Raw genomic sequence first — 19751 nt, 5'->3', positions numbered from 1 at the left:
AGAAAGACAGAGGCGTGGAAGAGGTGTATTTTCTTTGGAATTTCAAAAACACATGAAACAAACAAACAAACAAAAAACCACATGGGGTCCTTCCAGGTGGCATGGAAGGGTTAACTTCTAAATCAGGGGCCCTTCAGGTAGGCACTTGGTACAACAGTCAGCATTAATGCCTGCATCCCACATCAGAGTGCCTGGTTTGACTCTGGAATATTCCATTTCTGATCCAGCTTCTTGTTAATGTACACCCTGGGAGGCAACAGATGGTAACACAAGTACTTGGGTTTCCATTATTCATATGGGAGACCTCGATTGAGTTCTCAGCTTCTGGCTTTGGTCTGGTTCAGCCCTGGCTGTTGTGGGTATTTGGGGAGTGAAACAGCAGACAGATTTATATTTCTCTCTTTCTCTCTTTCAAATGAATGAAAATAAGTAAATCAAAAACTAAATAAATGGGGGTCGTACAGTTTACCTTTGTGATAAATTCTTTGATAGAGTCATCGGGGAAGTTAAAATAATAGTACTGTCTCCATCTAGATACTGGAGAGAGCAGGGAACACATACAGGAAACTGTCAAGGTTTATGATAGACAGCTGGGCACCGACACGTGGCTGAGGCATCAGAATAAAGGAAGTCAAGGTCAGAGACTTGAGGCTCAGCCACAGTGGAAGTCAGTGGAGGAGAGAGGCGGGAACTCATTGCCAGGACACGGTGAAACCAGATGTCTAAGGAAAGGCAGCTGAGCAGGAGCTGGCACTGTGCCAAATCTGGGCACAGCCAGCACTGCCTTTCCTCTGGCTTCATCAGGAGATTGCACAGAATTCGGTCGAGGGAGCCTGAATGAGACTCCACAAAAGTTACTCTGCTGGGACGTGCAGCTGGGAAGTGGGGGATGGAGATGGATCAGACAGGACAAAATTAAAGCAACCACTCGAGGGACTGCACCAGCTAAAATTAAATTAATTAACCAGTTCAAGTAATTTCCTTGGATACTATTAAGTTATGTAATATGGATCACCTTTTTTACATTTTTGTTCACATTTTTAATAGTAGAGAGACCATAGTTAAATGTAGCCCACAGATACAATTCTAAGAACATAATACTAACCTTCCACCCACCTTCAATCCCTCCCTTCCCCCTTCTTTATTCTTTTTTCTGATTTTTCAGATAACACACTTTTAATTTACTTTGTAGTCAAAAGCTTAGGGCTCTACTAAATAAAGAGTTCAAGAGCCAATGTGGTGGCACAGTGGGTTGAGCCACCACCTGCAATCCTGAGTTTCATAAGATGCTGGTTTGGGTCCTGGTAGCTCCACTTCTGATCCAGATGCCTGAGCCTAGGAAAGCACCATATGACTCATCATTTGGACCCTGCACCAACTTGGGTGACCCAGAAGTAGTTTTAGGCTCCTGGTTTCAGCCTGGCCAAGCCTTGCTGTGGCAGCCATTTGGGGAGTAAAGTAGTGGATGGAAAATTTATCTCTCTACATCCACTTCTGTTACTCTGCTGTTCAAATAAATGTATCTTTTAAAAATAAAGTTCAACAAGTAAAAAAGTAACAAGACCACCATTCAGCATGAATATAGACAAAGGCTAGAAGCATTAATCCAACCAAAAGATGTCAATTTCACTCATACACAGTAAATTGTCTTATCCTCTCTCCATATACTAACTACCATGAATCAGAGAAAACATGCTATTTTTTTTTTTTTTGGAATCTGGTTTATTTCACTAAGCATAATGATCTCCAGTTACATCCACTTGGTTGCAAATGTCAGGATTTCATTATTTTTTTGTGACTGAGTATCCCACTGTGCATATATACATTACCTTTATACAGTCATCAGTTGATGGACATTTCCATTGATTCCACATGTTAGCTATTGTAAATTGAGCTGTTATCAACATGGGAGTTTAAGTCACTCTTTCATATGCTGATTTCATTTTCTTTTGGTATATTTCCAGGAGTGGAATAGCTGGGTAATATGGAAGATCTATTTTAGTTTTCCAAGGAATATGCATACTGTCTTCTGTAATGATTTTACCAGTTCACGTTCCCACCAACAGTGTATTAGGGTACATTTTTCCCCAACATCCTCATTAGCATTTGTTAGTTTTTGATTTTTGTTTGTTAGCCTTTCTAACTGAGTGAGGTAAAATCTCACTGTGGATTTTATTTGTATTTACACGATAGTTAGTAATCCTGAGCTAGTAATTCATGTGTCTGTTGGCTACTTATATTTAATCCTTTGCAAATGTCTCTTCATAGTCATTGGCATTACTTAGCTGGATGATTTGTTTTGTTGTTGTTGAGTTTATTGAATTCATTAGATATTCTGTGTATCAATCCTTTATTAGATGCACAGTGTGCATTTACTATCTCACATTCTGTCAGTTGCCTCTTTGTTTAGTGTTCCCTTATTGCTGTTCAGAAGCTTCTTTGACATAATCCCATTTTTCTATTTTTGTTTTTATTGCCTTGCTTCTGGGGTCTTACCAGTAAGTCTGCCTATACTAATGTCTTGCAGAGTTTTCCCTGTGTTTTCCTCTAAGAATTTGATGGTTTCAGGTCTTAGGTTTAGATCATTCTTACATTGTGGGCTGATTTTCTTGTATAGGGTGTAAGGTAGCAGTCTTATTTCATGCTTCTGCATACAGATATATAATTTTTACAGCACCATTTGTTGAAGAGACTGTATTTTTCCAGGGAGAGGTTTTAGTTCATTTGTCAAAATATTGTTGGTTGCAGATGTGTGGATTTCTTGGGTTTTTATTCTGTTCCATTGGTCCACATGTCTATTTCTGTGCTAGTACCATGCTGTTTGATTATAACAGCCTGTAATATGTCCTAAAAGCTAGTATTGTCATGCTTCTGGCTTTGTTTTCATTGTTCAAGATTGCTTTGGCTTTTCTTTCTTTGGGGTTTCCATATGAATTTCAGGATTGTTGTTTCTAGCATGAAAAGAACATCCTTGGTATTTTAATTGGCATCACATTGAATCAATAAATCAGTCTAGGTAGTATGGACATTTTGATATTGATTCTTCCAATCCATAGAAAACTTTTCCATTTTTTGGTATCTTCTTCCATTTCTTTCATTAATATTTTGTAATTTTCACTGTACAGATTTTCATATCTTTGGTTAAATTTATCCCAAGGTCTTTAAATTTTTGTGTAGCTATTGTAAATCAGACAGATCTTACAAGTTATTCATCAGCCAGAGCACTGCTGTAATAAAAGAATGCTACTGATTTTGGTGTGTTGTTATCAAATCCTGCAACTATGCTGAATTCTCTCATAGGTTCCAACAGGCTTTTAGTGGAATTTTTTGTACACCTAGATAAAGAGATCAAATCATCGGAAACAGGGGTAATTTGACTTTCTCTTTGCCAGTTTGCTATGAACTTTCCTCTTAACACTGCTTTTTCTGCATCCCATAAGTTTTGATATTGTGTTGTCATTTTCATTCATTTCAAGGAATTTTTACTTACCCTTTGATTTTCTTTTTGGCCCACTTTTCATTCAGGAGAATGAACTCAGTTCCTATGTATTTGTATATTTTCTAGAGATTCTTATGTTGTTCAATTCCAGCTTTATTGTAGTCAGAAAAGATACAAGGTAACATTTTTGTTTTATGGCCTATTAAATGGCCTGTCCTAGAGAATGCTCCATTCACTGAAGAAAGAAATGTGTATTCTGTAGCTGTGGGATGAAATGTTCTATAGATATCAATTAGGTCCATTTGGTATAAAAGCATAGATTAGCTGTTTTTTTTTTAATATGGTTGATCTGTTTATCGATGAAACTAAAGTCCCCCATTATTATTTTATTGAACTTTAGTCACATATGAGATCCATTAACATTTGTTTTAAATATCTAGTGTCCTGGCACTGGGACCATATACATTTACTATAGTCCCATCTTCCTGCTGAATTGGCCCCTAAATATTACATAACACCCTTATCTCTTTTAACGGTTTTTGTCTTAAAGTCTGTTTTGTCTGATATGAGCATAGCTAGTCCTGCTCATTCTTAATTTCCATTTGCATGGATTATCTTTTTTCATCCTTTCAATTTCATTCTATGTGTATCTCATTGGTGAAGTGTGTTTCTCAGGCAGCTATAGATGGGTTTTGCTTTTAATTCATTCAGACAGCATCTTTATTTCCCAAAGAAACCTTTACTTTAAGGAACACAAATTTCATATGGTTCATAAATACAACTTTAGGAACATAGTGTTTCTTCCCAACATACCCGCCCTCCCTCCCAAACTCCCACCCCTCCTCCTCCTCCGTCTCCTATTCCCAGTCTTATTTTTAACTAAGATCTAGTTTCAATTAACATTATATACATAAGATTAACTCTATACTAAGTAAATAGTTCAACATATTGTATGAAAAAAAAAAAAAAGACTGTTCCTCAATTGTCAAGACAAAGGCTGTTCGAAGTCACTGCATCTTGAGTGATTTTTTTTTGTGTGTGTGTGTGAAACTTAACTAACTGTAAAGAAGAACCCAAGAAGGATACATCTTTTGTGAGCACTTAGACATAATTATAACTTATGAGACATAAGAATATCATCCACTTAATACACTAAAATGAAGTAAATCTTTGAGCACAAGTTTTACTATTAACTCTTATAATACAACTCTTTGAGGACAGTCTGTATCTTACTTGGGGAATTTAATCCATTTATCTTCAAGGATATTATTGATAAGTAATGACTTTGTACTGCCATTTTCCCATAAATATTCCTACTCTTTCTTTTGAACTTCCTGTTTTTTTAATAGTAGGTTTTCTGCCTTCAGATTTTTTCATGATGTTGATTTTCTTTCTTTGATTCTGTGTGTAGTATATCCTTAGGCATTATTTGTAAGGCTGCTCAGGTGGTGACAAATTCATTCAGAAGTTGCCTGTCTTGAAAGGTCTTTATTTTACCTTCATTTATGAATAAGAGCTTTGATGGGTAAAGTAGTCTGGATTGATCTTTTTTTTTTCTTTTAGAACTTAGAATGTTCTTATCCTGAACTGTAGGATTTCTGATGAGAAATTTGTTACCAATCTGATTGGAGATCCTTTAAAGGTAATCTGGTTTTCCTCTCTTGCACATTTTAGTATATTTTTCTACATGCTTTCTTGTTGTAAGTTTGACTATAATGTGCCATGTGGATATCTTTTCTGATCATGCCTAACTGGGGTCCTATATACTTCCTGTAATTGGATGTCCATATATTCCTCCAAACTGGGGAAATTTCCTGCTATTATTTCACTGAATAACCTTTCTTTTTTTCCGTATCTCAGGAACTCCTTTGACTCATATATTTGGTTATCTGAATGTATCCCATAGATCCTGAAAATAGTTTTTGGCCTAATATTGTCTTATTTCTTTGTCTGACTAAAATAGTTAAAAAGACATATCTTCTGGATCATCTATTCTTTCTTCTGCCTTACCTACTTTGTTAACACTTTCCACTGTTTTATTGTGTTCATCATTTCTTATATTTGAATCTTCTTCAATATCTGTTTCCTTGAAGAATTTATCATCCATGTCATGTACAGATTTTCTTTCATATAACTGCTTCTCTGTACTTTTTAGCTACCCTACAATCACCTTTTGCATTCTTTTTCAGGCATTTTATCGCTCTCCCTGTCTTCGCAGTTCAATATTAAGTTATTCTTGCATTCCATTTGGGCAGTCACATTGCTTTTCTTGTTCATGTCTCTTGTATTTCTGTGTTGATCTTTATGCATCTGAGGAATCCCTCAGATGAATGATGAATTTGTTCTTGGAAATGTGCCAGTGTGGCTAGAGGGAATGCCTGGGGCCAAGGAGCTCTGTCCACTCTTTATGGGATGGGCAGGGGTCCACAGTGACACCTAAACTGGGTGTGGTGGATTTCCTCTGACTAGTCAGTAGGAGATGGGTATGTAGATGTTAGCTGTCGCAGTCACAGCCCAGTCTTTCTCTGTGTCAAGATGAAGCAACTGATTCACTGCTGATGGTGAGTTCACAGTGCCTGCAAACCACACCCACTCAGGCACAAACTCACAGAGTACCCACATGCTTTGTAGTGTGACCTTCAAACTCTTTGCAAGATCCATTCCAGTATTTAGGGAGCTCCAGGCTTCCACAGTCAGACCTGGAGGGTACCCAAGAACCCAGCTACAACCCATGCCCTACTCACTTATGTGTTCTATGCCCTAATATCCCAGTGCTGGTGGTCTGTTGTCTAACATCTAAGCTCCCGGCTGTCCACCTATCAACTGAAGCTCCACTTCAGGAAACTGAGTCTGATACTTTTTTGGGATGGGGGCAATATGGCCTCCCTTCACAAAATAAAGCAGACACTTGACCCTGCTAGCTGTCAGGTCAAACTTCAAAGTCAGCAGGGACCGTAGAATTCTCCCTCAGTCAAAACCACTAGTACCATGGATTGTGGCAGCCCCATCTCATCTTACCCTGGGAAGATAGTGCTTCCAAGATGGGCACTGGCTACAAGAGTGCAGGCAGTGTGCAGTTGGCTGCTGCATATCTGTCCTCTCTCCTTGCAACTCCACAGATTCTCTGTTATTCTCTCTATTCTCCACTGGAAATTTCTCTATCAATGCACTGGAAAGGTGGTCTCTGTTTTCCTGGTATTTTCCCATGACTGAAATCAGTGTGTCTTACTGTTCAGCCATCTTGACTCCCCCCATCCCCATATCTGATTCTAGCAGAGTGCCAGGAACACGTCACTCTGTTGTTTCTGGAATGAGATGCCAGCATAGGAGTTCTTAAATGATTTTAGAGTGAAAAGAAAAAAAAAACAACAATAACAGAAGCTGGTATTGAGAAAAATTTAGTGTCACCGTAACAGAATTAAAGCAAGACATTTTTCCTAATACTGATATTTTCAGTAAAACTCATCGATATTCTATTCTCTAGTGAAGAATCAGTTTCACACAGAACCACAGCATTTTCCAGTCAGTGAGTGTTCATGGCAAACTCACTCAAAAGCAGTAATGATTTCTGGTGTGGATTTAGATATGAAGATGTGGGGAATTATGGCCCAAAAAGCACAGCTGAGGTATAGCACCCACCAAACAGCCAGAGAAGCAGAGTGGGAAAATGGCCAAATCTTAAAAACTTAGGTGGTATGTGATGGAGAAAGCCTTTTCTTCTGTGGCTGCAGTCTTCCCCAGCTGTGACACAAGGCACTGAGCATAGAAGAATGGGTTCCAGACTGTGTGCTGGAGCTCGAGAGGCCCAGTCTCCCCCAAAAGCTCTGGAGTCGCCACCTGCTCTGTGCAGGCAGCTCCCCTTATATTCAGCCATGCAGATTTCACAAGTGAAGCAGCCACAGTCAACGGAATGAATCTAAAACCACACAGGGCACTAAAGGTTTCTGCTTCCTTCAGAAGACAGAATGTCAAGATGCAATTTTTAGAAAGCATATTTTAATGACCCAGTGTTTTATCTTGATTTACTTTAGATCTAAGTAGCACTAGAGGGCCTACTCTCTATATTGTATTTATCACGTTTGCACTCAGCAAAGCAGATACAAGGGCATGGCTTATTAGATCCACATCAGTTAAAAAATGCAAAGGAAAACAGAATGGTGTAGAGAGAGGTGAAACATTTATAAGCAACTACATAAACCTACAGAATGTTTTCATATATAGAAAAAGAAATCCTATTCTATTATATGAAACTATTCAAGTTTATGTACAGATAAAAATTATAGAACATATTTTTCCAAACTCTTTGTGAGCAGCCACCCTACGTTTCATGCTGTGTAATTAAAATAACTGACTTGTTCAAACATAGCCCAGTTTTTCTCACTAACCCTAAGGAACGCTGTCCATAATTATGGCTGTGCAATGAACCACAGGACAGGGTCACCTGTGGGCTGACTTGGTTTCAGGAAAAAATAGGCAGCAAAAAATCTTATAAGATTAAAGATTCTAAAATATCACTGATATGTGGGTACCTTGATATTGTTTTACAAAGCATGAATTGTGTCAAGTTATTCTATGAAGAACTGATTTGTGATTTTTAAAGTATTGAAGAAAAAAATTCTGCCATTACAAAAAGCGGAATATCAAAAACATAGTAAGTGTAGCAGGCATGCCTAAGCACAATTTCACAAACTACTATCAAATAGAGCCTGGCAGAAACTGTCTCAAAGTGGACATTCAAACCTGTCCCTTAATTATCAGCCCCCATGGAGGAAGGAGCCAAAACAACAGTTCTTTGTGTCATAAAATTTTATAGAGAGACTAAAATAGGAATGACATATCTAATAATCTCTTTCTGCATTGATCATCAAGATCACATCCACAAAAAACTGGTAGACTTATTTCAGATTTAACCATTGCTTTTCCATGTCTTTTGGCTGTGGCAACAATCTGCCACCCCGATTTCTGGGTCATTCCTGGTGCAAGTAGGACACAGTTGCCTTGACACTGTGAATACGAGAACACTTGTTTCATACCTCATGATGCATCATTTCCCAAACATGTCAAAGCCAGTCTTCCATGGGATGCCCATTAGTGCTGGTATGCTAATTGCTGTTGTGTTCATGACTCTTCTGCACCATTTGACCACACAAATCTCCAAGTGATGGACATGCTGTCTCTTTGAACTTAAGTTGGTGCACATGATCTACTTAAGTTTTAATTCTGAAGGCACAAAATTTAAAAAATTCCTCTATGAAAGATGGTACATTGTTGTTTTGTTTCAAACAAAGTTTAACGCGACATCTTATTTATGGTCTGTGTGTATATACATACAGAACCTGCAACAACAACAAATAAAACAAGTTACAAACCACAGATTTGTTCATACAGGAGGGGCAGTAGAGAAACTGCACTGACAACACTTTCCTAAATCCTAGAAACACAATCCTATCCTTTTTGTGTTGGTTATCACTACTATTAAGAGTATTAATGCCCCCTCTGTTTAGAGGTCACTGTCCCTTTCAGTTTTCATCTATTTTTTTTTTTTTGAGAATGTTGCTTAAGTCATCAACCTGGCCTCAGGCCATGTAAGAACAGGAACATAAGCTTCCATTCAGATCAGAGGCATTTAAATTGCAATGTCTGTGTGTTTTCTACTAGTAAAATAATTCATGTACACGTTCAGGAATATGACCATAAAAGGAATGTTGATCCATGCTTTCACACCCCTGAAATGTTTAAGATACTACACTGTGGCTGCTACTCCCAGCCAATGCTTTACTTTGTGTCCCTAAAACTTTCAGCAAAGATAAATGTACTGGCCGGCGCCGCGGCTCAATAGGCTAATCCTCTACCTGCAGTGCTGGCACACTGGGTTCTAGTCCTGGGTGGGGCACTGGATTCTGTCCCGGTTGCCCCTCTTCCAGGCCAGCTCTCTGCTATGGCCTGGGAGTGCAGTGGAGGATGGCCCAAGTGCTTGGGCCCTGTACCCACATAGGAGACCAGAAGCACCTGGCTCCTGCTTTCGGATCAACGCGATGCGCTGGCCGCTGTGCGCCGGCCGCAGCGGCCATTGGAGGGTAAACCAACGGCAAAGGAAGACCTTTCTCTCTGTCTCTCTCTCTCACTGTCCACTCTGCCTGTCAAAAAAAAGAAAAAGATAAATGAACTATATTAAAAGAAGCCCTGACTGGTAATGAAGTCAACATATTCCTTGATCCTGAATTTCAGCCATTTGTAAATTATTCTGTTATGAGATTATAGGCCTAGAACATTTGCAAGTGGTTTGTTCCCCCATCAAAGATCCATGTGCTGAAGCTTGTTCCCCAATATAACAGGACTTATGGGTGGTGGAACCTTTTAGAGGTAGGACCTGGTAGGAGATGATTAGGTCATTGCTGGCAATAAACTCAGAAGGGATTTATGCTCATCTCATGGGAGGGGGTTAAGTGTTGTGGGGGTGGATTAGTCACTAACACAGCGGTTGCAATAAAACAAGGTGCCCCATGTGTTTGGCCCCTTCCACATGTAGCACTTGTTGCTCCCACATCGACTTCCACCAAGGGATATCATTTGCCACGCTATGATGCACCCTGCGGCCCTCACCAGATGAAGTTACCCAAACATGAACCTCCTTGCCTCCAAAACCATGGCTAAATAAAGCACTTACTCCATAAATTTCCCAGCTTCAGGTAGTTTGCTACAGCAACAGACACTAAGTCCTCCTGGACAGCACTAGGCTTCTGCTGGCAGAGGCACATTGTTGAATGTAAATATCATGGACACTACTCTGTCATTCTGAGTGCAGGAGCCCCGCTGCAGCTCATCTCTCAAGGTTAGACACACTGGTGTTTCCATCAAAGCTATGGGCTCTTCCTGTGGGACACCTGTGAAATGCAGTACAATAAACTCTGTACTGCTTTGGAGACCGACTGACCTAGGTTCAAACACTCTTCTACATCACTAGCTTTGCTACCAGACTTGAATTACCTAGAGTCAATGCTAACATCTGGGCAAGCTCACAGGACAATGGCATAAAATAGGTAAGCAGGGCACACAATGTATGGTGCCAGCGATGAACATAACTGCCAATGTGAGATGAGCCCTTCAGCGGTGTGCTGTGACTGTTGAACTTGCTTCCTGTCTTAGTGTCTCACCCGCGAAAACTGACAACCACTCTCCAAATACTGGCTCAAGCACAACCTCTTTGATTCCTGAGGTTTTCTCCCACCCACCATGCCTCACATGACTTTGAGTTCCTGTCACATGCCTTGTTAGCAGTTAGGGTGCTCAGTTATCTCCTAGGCCGGTCTCTAGGACTTTGTCCATCAGACACCTAGAGTCCAGCTCAGGGAAGTTCCCCAATATTTATCATGCTAATGAGTTACTAAATACAATAAATGTGATGTTTTCCAAACTTCAATACATACTTAAGATGCATTTATTCAATGCTAAAACGGACATATTTCAACTCAGAATAAATTAGCTACTGCTCACATAACTAAGATTCTACAAATATACTTGAAAGCTTGCATGAAAGCTTGCAATATCTTAGAACGAAAGACTTGGTAATATCTTCTTAAAAGATATACCTCCAGGACTGGCATTGTGGTACAGGGGTCAGCCTGCTCCTTGTGACACTGGCATCCCATGTCACAGTGCCAGTTCAAGTCCTCTGTCCTGCTTCCAGTCCATCCCCTTGTTAATTTACCTGGGAACTCAGCGGGAGATGGCTCAAGTAATTTGAATCCCTGCCACCTGCTTCGGAGACCCAGGTGGAGTTGCTGGCTTTATCCTGACCCAGGCCTTGCTATTGCAGCCATTTAGGGAATGAACCGGGGTGGAACATCCTCTCCTCTCCCCATCTCGCCTCTCATCACTGCTCCTCTCTGCTCCCCTCACCTCCTTTGCTCTCCTTGAACCAGTGGGTGGAACATCCTCGCCTCTCCTCTTCTGTCCTCTACACTCTCCTCCCCTCCTATCTCTTCTCTTCTCTCCTCTTCTCACTCTCCTCTCCTCTCCTCTCCTCCCTCTCTCTCTCTCTCTACCCCCCGACCACCTACTATTTCTCTCTGTTGCTCTACCTTTAAATAAATAAATCTTTTAAAAAAGAAAGGAAGATGACCCTCCAGAATTGTGCCATGCTACCAGAACTTGTCAAGCAGGATACCAGTTGATATTGTGGAAAGTAGAAAGTAATCTAGACTCTATAAAGTACAGGATGCAGTCAGGCTAACTCTCAGAGAGAAAGATGTGTGACTATCAACACCTTGGGCGAGTTTTCAAATAACATAGGGGAAAGATGCCCAGAGTGGCAGATCTGGCCATTTTTATAGCAACTCCTGTATTTTTAACGCCTTGCCATTTTCAAAATGCCTCCTTGGAGAAAACTACTAAGGCCCAGACAACACAGAGACAGCTCTGATGTCAAGAATTCTGACATGGACGTCATGTTATCATGAAAAGTTCAAACTGTCTAGAAAGGAAGAACACGAATTTTTCACCAATCATTTAAACTCCCTGAGTGTTTCCTCTTAAAACAGAAGTGGGTTAAGTGGAGACAGCCAGCTGGGTCTGCTTCTATGTATCTTTCTGGTCACACTTTCTTCAAGACAGAGACAGATGTAGAAATCTGCAGGAGTCACTCAAAGGAAGGTTTCTGCTTCTTTAATGTATGTCTGGATGAGCATGTATGATGCTTATTTGGGGCCTGGAAGGAAGAATCACTTTGAAGAGGGATAAACCCACAGGTGAGTCCTGAGAACTTCTCCATCAGTGTTGCTGAAAGTCAGAAGGCCTGGGGCCAAAGGAACCCGAGCTCCTACTGCTGCTTTCCCCAAATCACGAGATGTTGAACAAGCCACTGACAATTCTGGATACCAGTTCCTGTCCCTGGTGAGGACAAATAGTGAGGACAAGGTTGGAGGTAAAAGGAAAGAGAGTCAGATCTGCCTGCAATTGAAGGAGTGGCAGACTCCAAAGTCTCTAGAACCCCCAGCCCCACGGAATGAGGGTTCTTTGGGGATTGTTAAGGAATTTGGAATAAGGGAACAAAGGGTAGAGCAGCTGCACGTTGGCCTCTGGCCAGGTAAAAAGGGGCTGGTTGGAGTCACAGTGGTGACTGAGTACAGTTGCCTGTTCAGCTCATGTGCAAGTTCCTGATTGGTCAGCAATGCTGTACTCTTCAGGGAATGTTTATGATAGACAAGTGAACAGCAGTGGTCTCTGCCTAGGCCTGGAATTCCCCTGTCTGGACTGAGAATTTCCCTGCCTGGGCCTGGAATCCCCCTTCATGAAACCCCTCCAGACAATACTTGTTACCAACGTGTTATCTAGTGGAGAAGCAAATGACCTCATGAGTCTGGTGATTAGAATCTTGTAAGGCTGGCTGGACCACTCCCTTGACTCAGCCTGTTCAGCCAAGGCAGGTCTGATACAAGACTGAGGCCTGATGGAATCTAGCATCAGCATTCAAGGCACTGTCTGGGGTCTCGGTTTCAATTTATACAATTGGAGATTTATTGATTGCCCTGTCTGCCTCAGAGACTTCTGGGATAATGACCTAATGTCACACATGAAAAGACTTTGAAATGTATAAAGCTATGGTTGTTACCATTTATTAGCATTATTATTGTTGTTATATCATTGATAAGTGAGTTTATATTAAACATCACATGAGATTCCAATTAAGATATGACAAATAGCAGCTCTTCTATCTGTATGCAGGTTACATTATTTTAAAGTTCAGTCAGTGAGCAATTTTTCCAGGCATAAGTTTTAGTGAAAATTATGGAACTAGAATGTGGCAGGCAATAATTAGGATAAACCTGACAGCTTACCTCAAGAAACATCTGTATCAAGGACTTTGGTGTGAAACTGCACCAACGCTACTCTCTCCTTGGAACAGGTACTTAACAACTGAGAGTGGACTTTGATTCGAGAAACATGTTTTTATGTAATAAGAATCTTCATGATGTATTGCTGTCAGCTTAAGTTCAGACAGTGGTGATTCTTTTTAACTCAAGACCTAAACAGAAATATAGCTACAGAATACATTGGTAGAGAAAGCACTAATAGCTTTGCCATAAATAACTAACTAGCCCAAGGCATTAGAGCTCAGAAAAAAATTCCTTTATGCCACACAAGATATGTAACAATGATGACTGCTACTGTGCAAACACAAATCAATTGTTACTAGAAGAAACTATAGAAATAATTCATAAAAATTATATGATATCAAGAAGGCATGAGGGCTCAGCCACCCTAATCTTCCTCAAGAGCATATCGTGAACTCTGCTTGCACAGCTCCAGAGTGGAAAATATGTTCCCTGCAAAGATATTGCATTTTATTGTCTTGCAGCTCTGAGATTTCACAGAAAAACCTTCCTACTGGGACTTGAAAATCTGGCCCCTTCCAGTGTCTTCCAATCATCCTGAATCTTTCAGAGATTTGCATGCAGATGTTAAGAGTTCCTTTATTACCCCTACTCACAGCCAAGCATAACGTATAGTCTCAAGTGAGTCCCTTTTCCCTCCTGGTCACTTCTGACCCAATGATCTTGTCATTTTCAAAAAACGATCTGGAATGCATGCTTTCTAGTCAGATGCTAGAGGTCAAAACAGGCAAATGTTGTTGCTGATAAAGGAAAGGGGGCAATAAATTGTGTTTAAAATATCTCTAAGGGTTTTAGGATTCTAAGAAAACAATGAAGTCTTGATAGATTAAAATTTCCAGGGAGTCAGACTCATTCAGAAAGGAGCTCAGGGAGTCAGACTCATTCAGAAAGGAGCTCAGGGAACTGTTTTCCCCTTGAGACGTCTGCCAGTTCTGAGCACGGCTAAATACGTGGGTTTGACCCAGACAGAGGCTGTTTCTAGGGGAACAAGAAGCAGAAAGGGGTTTACCAACCAAGCCAGTGTAGCATAACAAGGCAGGAAGCCTCAAATGTGCAGCTGGTTTTCCCTATCTTATCTCATTAGAGTACAACTCTCTCTTCCAGCCCTGGACTTGTTCTGACTTTGGGGTATGTATCTCTCAGTGTAACGTTGTTCAGCACCTTCTCAACACAGATACAAAGTAAGCTGACGATGGACATGCTGTGATGACAGACAACTGGAAATGCTGATCCTCGAGCATGCTCTCTTCTTTGACAAACTGCATCGCCTGGAAGACTCCCTCCCCATTCCTCACACTTCAAGAGAAGTGTGGTTCTTTGTTCTGTTGCATTCACTCACACTTTTACAAAACACTGCTGTGCTATAGCCTACTTTGTACCAATTCCTGCCACAAGCATCATGGCACATTCATGTTTCTATGGCCTGTTTCCCCTATTATCCCTGGTACCGAATCACAGTAAATACTTCTGGTAATAAGTATTGTAAATATGTCCCATTTTTTGATAAGGTAGTGTGTGACATCCATCAATGAACTTTAACAAATTAAATTGAGATACCATTCAACTACTTTGCTAGCAACACTTCATACACTTGCAGTCATGCACAGAAACATAATTAAAATTTAACATCAATTGGAGATGATTATGGTATTTTACGTTTAACCATTGACCCTTGATGGAGGCTCCAAATGGATGCATTTCGGGTAACTTTCCTGTGTGGTGTTCCCTGTAAGTACTTTTCATTGCTCCATAAGGAGGCAGGGCAGGATGCAGTGATAAGCTGTTGATTACAGAAAATCACAGGGAAGATGGATAGAGAATATTCACCAATTATGCTTATATCCAAGATTATTATAATAATCTCCAACCGGAGAGAGTGACTTTTACCAGCAATCACCCAGGTGCTAAAATGATGTTTGTGCCATGACTAAATCAGCTTAACACAACTTTGCTTACCACATACTGGCAAATTCAAATGGCGGCTTAGAAAAGAACCATTTCCTAAAGAGTGGCTCACAAGCTTAAAACAAAAATGCTATCACAAAAGTGGTTCAGGATTAAAATTAGGAAATTTATTTTCTTCTCCAAAACATACAGGAAATGATTTAAGAAAGCAACTGATCCCTTAAAGAATGGAAAGTAATGTCACTTTAACTTAATCATTCCTTTGATTAGCCATGCCTTTTCTGTAAAGCTGGGACTCTTCTCTCCGTGTTAAGAAATTATTTCTCTAGTCATACCAATTATAAAAGATGCATTCCTTTACTTACAAGTTAATTAGGGGAATTCAGCTCTATATTTCAGAGATATCTAATTATTTAGTTGTCTGATAATTTTCAAACTTTGTTGTTATAGCCTTTCCTCTTAAAATCTCATCTAGTTTCAGCTGGCTTTAATTTGCTCAAAGATGACTCCTCTTCAGGTGCAGTCTTGAATTCATTTTTCTTCCTCTGTCTGTGCAGCTTCTGAGCCCCACTGTGCTGCCAAACCACCCTGACTTCAAAGCTGTAGCATGGGGTCCATTACAAGAACAGCATTGATATAGGTACCTGCTTGTACTTATAGACACCTTTACTGGATGGGTAGAAGCCTTCCCAACCAGAACTGAAAGAGCTCAGGAAGTGGCCAAAATTCTCCTGAAGGAAGTTATTCCACGCTTTGGTCTCCCAAAATCTTTACAAAGTGACAATGGGCCTTCCTTCATCTCCCAGGTTACACAAAGGATTTGTAAGGCCCTAGGAATAATCCGGCCCTTCACTCTGCATGGAGACCTCAGTCTTCCGGTAAGATAGAGAAAGCCAACCAGACTCTATGGAAAACATCACAAGTATAGAAATATGCGCTTGGCAAGAAAGGTTAAGAAGGAAAGAGTGTTTTTACTAAGGAAGATTAAGAAGGAAAGAGCTCTTTTGAATAAAGAAAGGACATGGCTTGTAAGAATGACTTGATCTTGAGAGCTAGTTTACTCTAGACTGGAATGGAAATGATGGAATGTTTCAAATAAGTTGAAGAGGGTGTGTGGAAGTCACAAAAAGCTATGAAAGAAAGAAATATTGGACATGCTAACTGCCGCTAAGGGCGGTATCTGTGCCATGTTCCAGGAAGAAAGTTGTTTCTGGGTCAATCAGACTGGACAGGTCAAACCCAAATTTGTACTTTCCTGACAAAGCCAAACAGCTCCAGGACCAGGCCAAGCAGGGCTGGGATTTCTGGCCTGACATCTGGTCATGGAAATCCTGGATACTTCCTCTCCTTGGCCCTATAACTTCTGTAATCCTGCTGCTTCTCTTTGGACCGTGTGTTTTTAATGCCCTTGTTCTCTAACAGAATAAAAGCTGTCAAACTGCAAATGGTCATCAGACAAGGCTTCCAGCCCATTCCGTTGGATGACCTGAGCAGCCCTCTGGACCGAGCAGGACAGTCTTTCCAAGGCCACTGTCACACACCATAGGGCAGATAGCAAGAGGAAATACCCATATCCATCTTGACACCCATATGTCAGCTTTGAAGTAGTTACAGAAGACGGAACGCCATCTATTTATCCCCCAAAAGAATTATGGGTATTCCTCTTGAGGGAGGAATGTTAGATAGGAAGTCATAAATGAGCTTATGTGTGTGTGACAAAGGCCTAAGGAGTTGACATCTAGGTCCAGCATCCGCATCTCAAAGTCATCCCGATAACCTTCCAGGTACAGGTACAGCCCAGTATCTGCCCTTCAAAGGCCCTGTCCCTTCTCCCCAGTAACCATCCTTCCTCTAAGGCGGGGCAATGCCAGCCGGGCTGGCAGAAATGAATTTTTCGTATTTACATCCAAAAAGTCCTTTTTTCCAGGAGGAGAAGAGGCCCGAAGGCAAGGCCCAGCCCCTTAAAAACCCCAGCCTCAACCGGACTGCACGCTCAGCCCTCTGCCTCTCTGCTGAGCCGCCCACCTGGCCTGCCCAGGTGTATTCTCTCCACTCAACCATGTAACCTCACTCTCCCCCAGTCTGAATGACTGGGCACTCTCTCTAAGGTTCTGTCTGGAGAGGTGCCCATCCATTCTTACGGATGTCCCTACCCTAATAAACCTTGCTATTTTGTTTTCCACTAAAAAAAGGAAAAAAAAAAAAAAGAACAGCATTGAGACCTCCATGGGAAATCTCCTCCTGGGAAAGCAGAAAGCATTACAAGTATCGATGAGAGAAGGCTCAGTAAAAGACTGGCAGAAATAGCTTTTATAGTGACAGACCCAGAAAAGCCATGAGCCATGAGATGTTAGAAGCACTAACATGAAGACTTTAAGTGGGACTGGGAAGGAAAAAAAAATACAACTCCAATTTTGTTACCAAATTCCAGTTCAAAATTAATTTGAGGTATGCCTACTTTTTTTTAATTTCACTTATTTGACAGGTACAATTATAGACAGTGTGTGAGAGAGAGAGAGAGAGAGACAAACAGACAGACAGAGAGAAAAGTCTTCCTTCCGTTGGTTCACTCTCCAAATGGCCACAACGGCCGGTGCTGCACCGATCCGAAGCCAGGAGCCAGGTGCCTCCTCCTGGTTTCCCATGCAGGTGCAGGGGCCCAAGCACTTGGGTCATCCTCCACTGCCTTCCTGGGCCACAGCAGAGAGCTGGACTGGAAGAGGAGCAACCAAGACTAGAACCTGGCACCCATATGGGATGCCGGTGCTGCAGGCAGAGGATTAACCAAGTGAGCCACGGTGCCAGCCCCTACATTTCTCTTGTATTGCCATCTGTTAATTCATCAATTTATTTCATTATTTTACTAGGCTTCTTTAACATCCCTGATAACTCTCAAACCATGATATCTTCTTTCTAAGGATACCTTGTGACTCAAATCACTTAGGATATAATGTTGTGAGCCACTCTTTTACATTCTGCAGTTTTCATCACTTGTCTAAGCTCCAACCCACTAAATAACCTAGTAACTTTAAAAAAGATGTCATAAAAAGGCAGTTATTGGCTGGGGTTTGGCACAGTGATTAAGAATTGAAAATGAATCTTGATGTGAATGGAATGGGAGAGGGAGCAGGAGATGTGAGGGTTGAGGGTGGGATGGAAGTTATGGGGGGGGGGGGGAGCCACTGTAATCCAAAAGCTGTACTTTCGAAATTTGTATTTATTAAACAAAAGTTAAGAAAAAGCTTCCACCTGGGATGTCCCCATCCTGTGTCAGAGAGCCTGGTTTGGATAATGGCTCGATTCCTGATTCCAGCTTCCTGCTAATATACACCTGGCAGGCAGCAGCAGGTGATCCTTAGAGTACCTGGGTCCATGGCACCTGCATAGGAGATCTGGACTGAGTTCCCCATTCCTGGCTTCAGATTGGCCCAGCACCAGCTAATAGGGCTATTTGGGGGACTGAACTAACAGATGGAAGCTATCTGTCTATCTTTCAAATAAATCAATAAACTAAATATTTTCTTTAAAAGTCACGAGTTTCACTGAAAATTCTTTACATTTGACATAGAAAATTGCTTATAGTACACCACATAAAACATAGTTTGTCAGAGAAAAGTCAGAGTTGCATTAATAAAGGAATGAAAACAGTGTTGGGCTGGCGCCATGGCTCAATAGGCTAATCCTCCGCCTTGCAGCGCCGGCACACCAGGTTCTAGTTCCGGTCGGGGCGCCGGATTCTGTTTTGGTTGCCCCTCTTCCAGGCTGGCTCTCTGCTGTGGCCCGGGACTGCAGTGGAGGATGGCCCAAGTGCTTGGGCCCTGCACCCCATGGGAGACCAGGAGAAGCACCTGGCTCCTGCCTTCGGATCAGCGCGGTGAGCCAACTGCAGCGCGCCTACCGCGGCGGCCATTGGAGGGTGAACCAACGGCCAAGGAAGACCTTTCTTTCTGTCTCTCTCTCTCACTGTCCACTCTGCCTGTCAAAAAAAACCAGTGTTTATGTACTGTGTGCCTGTTTCAGACAGTACTATAGAACCAAATACACAATCTAATATCTTAAAAAAACAACAACAACAACAACCAAAAAAAAAACAGAGCGTACCTTACCATCTCCTTTCACATACGGGAGAACTCTCAGAAAGAACACATGCTCCAAGTAGAGGCTGCGTAAGACTCCCAAGCCAGAGTCTCTCCTCACTTGGACCCTTGTGCCAGTAGAAATGCAGATTTGAAAAGAGAAAAGCTCTATTTGAAAAGCACGATGAAAGCACGTGGCCTGTTGGCACTTGCTGTTACTCCAAGAAAAAGCAGTGAGCCACTCCAGAGCCCCCACTCATACCTACGCAGCTCTCTGAGGAGCCGGGCCTGCTCCTCACCTGTTCTGCAGTTGCCAGTGCTCCAGGGCGATCACCACCTGCTATTAGGAAAATGACGGGAGCTCAGTGAAAATTCCCTTGTGACCAAAAAGAAAACGAAACGTTCCAATGTGAGGAAAACACCATGGCTACTGCGTCT

The sequence above is a fragment of the Lepus europaeus genome, chromosome 13 (assembly GCF_033115175.1).
Source record: "Lepus europaeus isolate LE1 chromosome 13, mLepTim1.pri, whole genome shotgun sequence".
Classification (NCBI taxonomy): Eukaryota; Metazoa; Chordata; class Mammalia; order Lagomorpha; family Leporidae; genus Lepus; species Lepus europaeus.
This window is presented reverse-complemented; position numbering follows the sequence as displayed.